Raw genomic sequence first — 11,332 nt, 5'->3', positions numbered from 1 at the left:
ATTTTATAAAAGGCTTTTTATACCTTATTTCTAAATATAAATATTTTATCTTTCTTTATAAGGTTAATTAATAATACTATAATCTTCTTAAATTATTTAAGGAATCTATAGTAATAATTAATAAAACCAAGGAAGGCTTATATTTCCTTAATATTAGTTAGCTCTTTTTAGTCCTTAATTACTATAACCTTCTTAGGGTCTATATATATCTTATTATAAGAGATAATATATCTAAGAAATTCTACCTCTAAGGTATAGAATTTACTTTTCTTAGGTTTTATTAATAAATTAATATCTTATAGTATTTATAATACCTTATAGATATATTTTATATATTTTTCTTTTATTTTAGAGAAAATAAAAATATTATCTAAGTAATATATAATAAATATATCTAAGTATTCTTATAATATATTATTAATTATTTATTAAAATATAATAAGTATATTTATAAGTCTAAAAAGTATAATAAGGTACTTAAATAATCTATATTTAATATAAAAAGTAGTTTTTTATTTATATCTTTTTTTAATTTAAATAAGATTATAAGCTCTTTTAAGGTTAAATATTATAAAATATTTTATTTTAAAAAGTTAATCTTTTAATTTATTAATAAGAGGTAATAATATATAATCTTTAATTATAATAATATTAAATATTCTAAAATTAATATAAAGTTAGAGTTTTTTATTTTTCTTTAGGATAAATATAATAGGGTATCTAATAAATAACTTACTTTCCCTAATATATCTTTTCTATAGTATTTCTTTAATATATTTCTTTAATACTAATAATTATATTATATTAAGTAAATAAAGCTTATTAAAATTAGGTTATTTTTTATTAATAAATTTAATTTTAAGGTTATAATATATATATTCTAATAAGCCTATTTTAAGTTCTTTTATAAAGAGTTTCTTATAGATATAATATTATAATAAAATATTTTTAAGTTATTTTTTTTCTAGTATTTCTTTAATATACTTAAGGTTTTTTTTTAGCCTATAGAATTATTATATAATATATATAATTATTTATTGATTTTATTATTTTTATTTATTATAATATTTATATTATATTCCTTTAGGTAGAGAGGTATCTTATATTTACCTTTACCTAACTTCTTTAGTATCTTTAGTAGAAATTTAAAATTTTATATTATCTTCTAAGTTATTATTTATTATAGAGGCTATCTTATTATTAAATAAGAATACTTAGTTAATCTTCTAATTAAAATATAAGTTAAATTAATATAATTATAGGTACCTAAGTACTAGGTCATAGCTTTTTATAGATATAATATTAAATAAGATTCTTTAGTTTTTTCTTTTAATAAAAACTTTAAGATAATTAATTTCACTATTAATAACTCTATTATTATAATTAAATATTTTCCCTTTAAGGTTAATTATTATATAGGGCTTTCCTTTATACCTCTATAGTAGCTTAAGTTTATTTGCTATCCTTAGGTTAAATAGGTTTTACTTAGCTCTATTATTTACTAAAGCGCTTAGCTATTCTCCCTTAATTTATATTAATATTTTAAAATATCTTAGGTTATTATTTCTTTTTATAGTATATAGGGCCTTTTATGGCATTATAAGTTATTCCTTCGCCTATAGCCTTTTTATAGGTAGGCTTCTTAGTTTTTTAATATAGCTTTAGTATAGCCGATATAGTTATACTTATATTCGCTATTATTATATGCTTCGTAGTTATATATATTATCCTAGCCATATAGCTAGTCTTAGTATTATTATTCTTATTCTTAACCTAGGTTTTCTTTATCCTCTAACTAGGTTATAGGTTCTTATTTTTCTAGTATTTCTTCCTAGCTAACTTGCTTCTGCTAGTCTTTGACCTTATAGATAATTTACTTATATTTCTAGATAGCTTAATATAGGTCTTCGTAGTATTATATATAGGTAACTCTAATAGCATCATATTAATAAAATACCTAGTAGCCTTTTGTTTTATATTATATATAGGGTTAGTTATTAGGTTAAGCTAATAAGGCAATAAAGAAATAATCTTACTCTTACTTTTCTTCCCTATATTCCTTATACTAGTAATATTAATAGGATATCTAAGAGATATTAGGGTATTTCTTATATATTAGGTATATTCTTATATTATCTTATGGGTTAAATAGTATTTCTTAGTATCGCGGGTTCTTGGCTAATTCCTTATAGTAGGCTTAGATATAGATCTCTTATTTATATACTATATCTATATACTCTCTTATAGTTTAGATATATCTTTCTCGTAGATCATTCTAATACTAGTTATTATTTTTATTATATAGTTAGGGATAATTTTCTTTTCCCTATAGCTCTTTATTATTCTTTTAGCGCCTCTATTGCTAAGAGTTATGACGGCAGTCACAGCTGTGGGCACCTTAGCCGCTGCGCCACGGGGCAAAAGATTGGGCCATAATCGCTATTGTAGTAATTACAGAAGGTGCTTTAACTACCTATAGAGCCTATCGCTTACAGGGGGACTAAGCCTGTAATACGATGCTCCCTCCCCTGTGGCTATGTCCCGGAGCCACTAAGGGTCATGCCGCGATAGGGGACATAAGCCTATCCGGCGAATCCGCTATAGGGGGAACTAAGCCCTGTACGGCGCGCTATAGCTGATCTAACCCCCAAGGGCACGCCTCGTAGCTGCCTAAGCTGCGTGCTGAAGGCGGCCTTGTGAGTAACTATTCTAAAGGTAGGGCTTGAACCTGCGAGCTTCGGGTCACCCGCTTATAGCGATTATTGTGTGATGGCAGTTATAGCTGCGGGCACCTTAGCCGCTGCGCCATGGGGCAAAAGATTGGGCCATAATCGCTATTATAGCAATTACGGAAGGTGCTTTAACTGCCTATAGAGCCTATCGCTTATAGGGGGACTAAGCCTGTAATAAGAGTATTCCTAGCGTATCTCTTTTTATAGCTTCTAGATATCCTATTTAAACCTAATTTAATTAATACTAGTATTATTTGCCTTAGTGCTCTAATTATTGCGGGGAAGTTTATTATATTAATTTACTTTTTATTATTTATAAATCTTATTATATTCTTATAATGCTTTAATCTAGTATTAGGGGCATAGGGTATAATTATACTACGCGGGGTTATTTTATTAATAGTCCCTTTAATATATAATAAAGGGTATTATAAATTATTTATCTTTATTATATCTTATAATCTATTTCGTATAATTAAAACCTTTTATTATAGCTTCCTTAAAGTCTACTTGCTTAGCTAGCATTAAAGGCGCTTATTATTTTTACCTTATTAGTGTTATTTCTCTTTCTTATTTAAGCTTCTTAGTAACCATAGTAGTAACCCTTTTGTTATTTATTATATTAGGCGTAGGGTTTTCTTATTTTATTAGTTCTAAGAGTAGTTACTATTATATATCCTAAGTTTCCCTATATTATTTCGGGGTATATCTTACCTAATTATAGGTTACCCCTTTATTTAGTCTTTATTTATACCTATTATTATTTATTCTTATTAGTATATTATATTTACTTTATGATATTATAATAAGTTTGGTTATTTAGATTATAGTCTAGGGTTTATTATTATCCTATTAGACCTCTTAAGCTATATTTATATATTTCTTACCTTTTGGGAGGATTTAATACTAATTTAGCTAATAATATCTCTCTTTAATATTATATTGCTTTTTATAATATACCTTCTCGATATAGTTTATTTTATTATAATAATAATATTTAAGATTATAATAATCTTATTTACTTTTCTATATAGCTTTAAGTATTATAGGGCTACCTTTAATACTATAAGAAATATTATTACTTTTTTTCTTACCTTAATTAGCATTAAACCATAGGTTATTAGTTTTATTATTATTAAACTTAGGATTTTAGAATTTTTTTTAGGAGAACTATTAGTTATTAATCTTAATAACTTAGCTAAGATAATTAACTAGGTTATTAAGTTATTTCTCCTTATAGAGCTTTATTTATATTTCTTTTTTTAGTTTATTAAAGAAAAAAGATATTAGGGGTTCCTAATTCTAATTAAGCTTTAAGGCAAGCTAGAGGTACTTTATCCTATACTCCGAGGTAGATTAGGTCTATTAGAGCGCCTTAATCTCTCTTTTAGCTAATACCTTTTTATTAATAGTTCTAAAGGCTTATTAAAGTACCGCCTCGAAGGCCTTATAATCTAAGTAGAGGTAATAAATATAAAGTAAATACTAGCTAGCTAGGGCTATAAGGTATTCCCTTATAATAGGTTTAAACTATATAGCAGTATAATTCTTAAGCCTACCTATAATATATTAGACCTTATTAGTAGGTAAAGTAAATTATATTAAGTAATATATTATAAATACCCTTAGCTAAATAGGGAATATTAATAGCTTATAGGTAGTTTTATTAAAAGGTTCTAAGGGATTTAGCTTTAAGATTTTTCTTATATCTTTTTTATTTATAGTAATAATTATTATACTAATAATATTCTAAATATTATCTAAATATTATATATTCTAGATATACTAGTTTTTACCTATTTTCTTAATAAGTTTATAGAGTCTATTTATCTCTATACTTATAGCAATAATCTAAGCTTATAGTTATTTATTTTCCTTATCGTTAGAGCTATTTATATTATCTATTTCTTTATCTAAATTAACTAGAATAAGTATAGGTAAGTAATTAATAAATAGAACTTACTAATAGTTATTCGCAGGAGTTACTTAGATAGCTATTATGTTTAATATTACTTAAGGTAATATAAGTAATCCTCTAAATAAAAGCTATTAATATATAATAATTATATATTATTCTTAAGGGATAAATTAGTTATGCTAGGTTTATATTAGTAGATAGACTAATTATACTATATTTAAATAAGGGAGTTATTATATCTAGTAATATACTTAAAGGTATTAAGTATAACTAAGTTATATTAATAGCTAAGGTAGCTATTATATAAGAAAGTATAATAAGCATATTTTATATACTTTATATAATAAGATAGATTATAATAGATTATAACTTATAGGGCCTAAGCTATTATGATCCTATTTGCTAGATCAGAGGGGATTATAGCCTATAGGATGTAATCTATCTTGATCTATTTCTAATTAGTGTGATAATATAGACCCTTTTAGTCACGTGGTCTAGAGGTTCCTTAGGCTATGACAATTAGTATTTCTTAGATATTATGCTAATATTATTAGTATAAAACTTATTAGAAAGAGAAATAAGAGTAAGATTATTTCCTTATTATATTGCTATACTAGCTAAATAATAAACCTTATTTATAATATAAAATAGAAGGTTATAAGGTAGTATATTAATATAAATCTATTAGCGTCATAAATATATAATACTTCTTAGAATTATATTATGTTATTTAGGAAAAGAAATAAATTACTTATAAAATTAAGGACTAATAAAAGATAATTAGCTAGGAAGATAAAGAAGACCTAGGAGTTAAATAGGAATAATAATACTAGGATTAGCTATATAGCTAAAATAATATATATAACTATAAAGCTTATACTAATAGTAAATATAAGTTTAATTATTTTAGCTATATAATATTAAAAAACTAAATACCCTATTTAGTATAAGGCAATAGATAGATAAATAAAGGAAAAACCTACCCTAAAGAGCCCTCTACTTTATAAATAGAGTATATAGGCGAAGATACCTAGAATTAAAAGTATAAGTTAAGGGAGAATAATTAAATACTTTAGTAAATAATAGAGCTAAGTAGAATTATTTTAACTTAGTGATAGCGAATAGACTTAAGCTATTATAAAGGCATAAATAAATGCCTTATTTAGTTATTAACTTAGAAGGAACCCTTTTTAATTATAATAATAAAGTTATTAATTATAAGATTAATTACCTTAAGGTTTTTATTAAAGGAAAGAACTAAGGGATATTATTTAATATTATACCTAATAAGTATTATAATCTTCTACTTAGGTACCTATAGTTATGCTAATTTAACCTATATTTTAACTAGAGAATTAGCTAGGTGCTCTTTTTTAATAATAAAATACCCTTTATAATAGATAGTAACTTAGATAAGAGATTTTAAACTTTTATTAAAAATGCTAGAGAAATTAGGTAGAGGTAAATATAAGATATCTCTCTACCTAAAGGAATATAATATAAATATTATAATAAATAAAAATAATAAAATTAATAAATAATTATATATATTATAAAATAATTTTATAAATTAAAAGAAAACCTAAAATAAATTAAAAAAATATTAAAAAAAGAATAGCTTAAGAATATTTTATTATAATATTATATCTATAAGAAACTCTTTATAAAAAAACTTAAAATAGGCCTATTAGAATATATATACTATAACCTTAAAATTAAGTTTATTAATAAGAAGTAACCTAGCTTTAATAAACTTTATTTACTTAATAAAGTATAATTACTAGTATTAAAAGAATATATTAAAGATATATTATAAAAAGGATATATTAAGAAAAGTAAGGTATTTATTAAATATCTTATTATATTTATCTTAAAGAAAAATAAAAAGCTCTAGCTTTATATTAACTTTAAAATACTTAATATTATTATAATTAAGGATTATATATTATTATCTCTTATTAATAAGTTAAAGAATTAATATTTTAATATAAAATATTTTATTATACTTAACCTTAAAGGAGCCTATAACTTTATTTAGATTAAAAAAGGATATAAATAAAAAACTACTTTTTATATTAAGTATAGACTATTTAAGTATCTTATTATGCTTTTTAGACTTATAAATATATTTATTATATTTTAATAAATAATTAATAATATACTATAAAAATATCTAGATATATTTATTATATATTACTTAGATAATATTTTTTTTTTTTTAAGATAAAAGAAAAATATATAGAATATATCTATAAGGTATTATAAATACTATAAGATATTAAGTTATTAATAAAACCTAAGAAAAGTAAATTCTATGCCTTAGAGGTAGAATTCCTTAGATATATTATCTTTTATAATAAGATATATATAGACCCTAAGAAAGTCTTAGTAATTAAGGACTAGAAAGAATTAATTAATATTAAGGAAATATAAGCCTTCTTTAGTTTTACTAATTATTACTATAGATTCCTTAAATAATTTAAGAAGATTATAATATTATTAATTAAACTTATAAAAAAAGGTAAAACTTTTTTCTTTAAAGCTAAGGCTAAAAAAGCTTTTAATTAAATTAAGGAATTTATCCTAAGTAAGCTAGTACTTAAGATATTTAATTTATCTTAATAAATTAAACTTAAAATAAATACCTTAGATTTTGCGCTAGGTACTTAGATTAGATAATAAGATAATAAAAGACTTTTATATCTTATTATATTTTATTCCTATAAGCTATATAAAGTAGAGCTTAATTACCTTATTTATAATAAAGAATTCCTTATAATTATTAATACTTTTAAGGAATTTTAATATTACTTCCTTAGAAATAAATATTAAATTAAGATATATATAGATTATAAAAATATTACTTATTTTATAAAAACCTAAGGACTTAGCAGATAATAATTATAATATATTAAATATCTTTTAGAATTTAATTATATTATTATTTATATTAAAGGAATAAAGAATAGTAGGGTAGATATTATTAGCTAATAATCTAACTTAGATACTAAGAAGATTAAAGCTAAGAAATAATTTATATATTTTATACTAGAAGGATACTTTAAATAGAAATTTATTAAGTAAATATAAAAGCTAATACCTTTACTAAAATACTTTATATTTATTAAAAAATATAAATAATTAATTATAGACTTTATTAAGTATATATAAGGATATTAATAATAAAGCGATAGAGTCTAGATATATAAGGGGAAGATCTCTATCCCTAATAAAGTACTCTAAGCTATCTTTAATTATTATTACTACTAAGTTATATATTATAATAACCTAGAAGAGATAACTAAAGCTATATAATAATATTATAATAACTATAACCTTGAAAGTAAAATAAAAGGGAAAATATATTAATATAGAGGATATTAAGGGAAAACCGTTAGCGCTAAGTAGGACGATGGGCTAATACCTCTATTAGAGTACCTTTAGTTTATTAAAAGCTATAGAAAATAAATTATTAATTTTATAGATTATATATAAGGATATAACTAAAGAGAAAATAGACTCCTTATATTTTATAGAGGAATTATTATCCCTAATAAAGTATTTAAATTAATCTTTTAATATTATTATAATCTATTTTCTTATAATAGAAATTACTAATTAATATTTAAATAAATAAACTATATTTATAATAATAATTAATTTAAATAGAAAATTAAATAATAGACGTGAAATTATATATATTATAACCCTAATATTAAACCTATTACCTATAAATAAGATAGGGTTATAGGAATATATTACCAAATCGTTAATATAACTTATACTATAGAATAAGGTAATCTACTCTTAAAATAAATCTAAGAATATAATAAGTAACTCTTAGATAATAAGAAAACTAATAAATAATAAGTCTTAGATAAACTATGCTATAAATTTATATATGAAATATATAATTACCTATTATATAGATACTAAGGAGTTAATAAAACCCTAGAATAAGTTAAGATAATATTTATCTTTCTTAATATAAAAAAAACTATTATAATAATTATTAAATAATGCGACTTCTATATAAAAACTAAGATATAATATTATAAACCTTATAATAAGTTATAATTACTCTTAGTTATATAATAACTATAAGACTTAATTACTATAGATTTTATTATTAAGTTACTCTTATTAAAAGAACTAGTTATTAAAAACTTTTATAATAATATCTTTATTATTATAAATAGACTTATAAAATTTTCTTATTTTATACTTTATAGAGAATTAATAATAGCTAAAGAATTTATTTATTTTTTGTATTTTTATATTACTAAAATATATAATATATTACTTAAAATTATTATAAATTAAGGGCTATTATTTACCTTAAAATTCTAGTAAAGCCTTATAGGATACTTAGGAATTAACTATAAACTCTCTATTATATACTATAAGGAAATAAATAAATAGATTAAATATATAAATTAAATACTAAAATAATACCTTTAATATTATATTACCTATAAATAAACCAACTAGGTTAAAAAGCTACTAGCTATATAGCTAGCCTATAATATAGCTATAAATAAAAGCATAAAGATTATATTAGCTTATATTAATTTTAGATTTATATTAGATATATATTACTAGATATAAGATATTATTATTAATCTAAAAATAATTCTTATTAGTAATTAATTAAAGAATCTATATAAAGAAATATAAATAAAACTTAAATTTATTAGAAATAGAATAATAAAATATATTAATAAGAAAAGAATTAAGGGACTAATCTTTATAAAGAGAAATATAATTTATCTTATAATAAAAAATATTAAAATAAAATAATAAAATAAAAAACTTAATTATAAATATATTAGATTATATAAAATTAAATAAAAAATTTTAAAATATAATTATAAATTAGACTTATTATTAAAGGTTAAGCTTTATTTAATCTTTTATATTTTTTTACTTAAATTAATATAAGATATTATCTAAGTTAAAACTAATAATAGACTAGAAATAGAAGTTAATAAACTAGAAGAATATATTATAGAAACTATTTTTAATATAGATAAGATTAATAGTAAAATAATATATTTTATTAAATAAAAAGATTATCTTAACTTAGAAAATATATAAGAACCCCTAAAATACCTTATTAATATATAATACTTTTTAAAAAATTTTTATTAATAATGCTAAGTATAGGCTTATTAAGGCTAATAGTATTCTAATTAATTAAATTAATAGCCTTAAAAGAATATACCTCTATAATAATAAATAACTCCTTATAGAGCTTACTTAACTTCTCTAAGGCATATAAGCTATACTTAAAGGCCTTATTACTATGCGCTTTAAGTAACCTCTTTTATTTTTAAATATAAGTAAGCTTAGTTATTACTTCCTCTAAGGTAGCCTCTATCTTAGCCTTCTTATCTTCTAGGCGCTTATATTCTTAGATATTTTTTATAACTATAAAAGATTAGCTAATAGCTATAAAAAGGTATTAATATATACCTATAAAAGGAAGCTATATTAGCTTTATTATATATAACTTTTATATTAATATAATTAGAATAATAATTAAAATAATTAGAAATTACCTTATAAGATAAGCCTTAGTAGAAATAATAAGTATAAGGTATAATTTTAAAACTAAAAGCCTTAATATAAGTAAAAAGACCTTATACTTTAAAAAGTTTTTATAAAGAAGTATACTTAGAAACTTAGCTTAATATCATATTAATAAAAATAAGATTTTTATAAGTTAAAATTACTTATTAATAATACTTAGTCGCTAAAATTAATCTTAAGGATAAGATTAATAGAGGGGGAACCTTATATTATAGCTATAATATAAGCTAGGCGGGGAAATATAATAGAAATACTTTAATTAAGTAGGGACTAAAAGGACTAAATATCGCTCGCATTAGTCTTAGGACTAAATATTAAAAATATTAGTCTTATCCTAGATTAAACCTAGGGGATATTAATTTAAAGATTAATTATAAGTATATAAAATATACTTATTATCCTTTTTTATATAATAGCTATCTTAGTTATTAATATAACTTTATTATATTTAATACCTTTAAGTATATTATTAGATATAATAACCCCCTTATTTAAGTATAGCGCGATTAGTCTATCTGCTAATATAAACCCAGCACGACTGGTTTATCCCTTGGGAATATATACGATTGTTATATATTATATTTTATAATTATATTTTTTATAAATTTAAATAAATTATAAATAATAAGTAGATTTTTATATTTAGTTTATTAATAATTATATTTATATAAGTAAATATATCTTAAGCGCTAAGTATTATATAAGGCCCCTGTGGCCTATAACCCTATAGGGCCTAATTATGCTATGATTTATTAACTAAGATAGGCGCGGCAGACCTTTTAGCCTAATAGCCTAGAGGTATAGGTTATTAGGGCTTATATTTTCTTTTATAGAATATATTATTTAATAACGTTTTAAAGCTAATATATATTAAAAGATAATATTATATAATTAATAAGTAATAAATTAATTAATTCTTTTATATTATAAAGCTAAGAAAGAAATTTTAATAAATTTAAGTTAAAAATAAAATAAATAAAGGTTTAGTATATTAAATTAACTAATAAATATAATTTCTAAAATAAATATATTAAGATTAAATACTATATTACTAATAGTATAAGATATAATAATAAACCTTATAAATAAT

This window comes from Fusarium falciforme, chromosome 14 (assembly GCF_026873545.1).
Source record: "Fusarium falciforme chromosome 14, complete sequence".
Lineage (NCBI taxonomy): Eukaryota > Fungi > Ascomycota > Sordariomycetes > Hypocreales > Nectriaceae > Fusarium > Fusarium falciforme.
Note: the sequence above shows the minus strand (reverse complement) of the source record.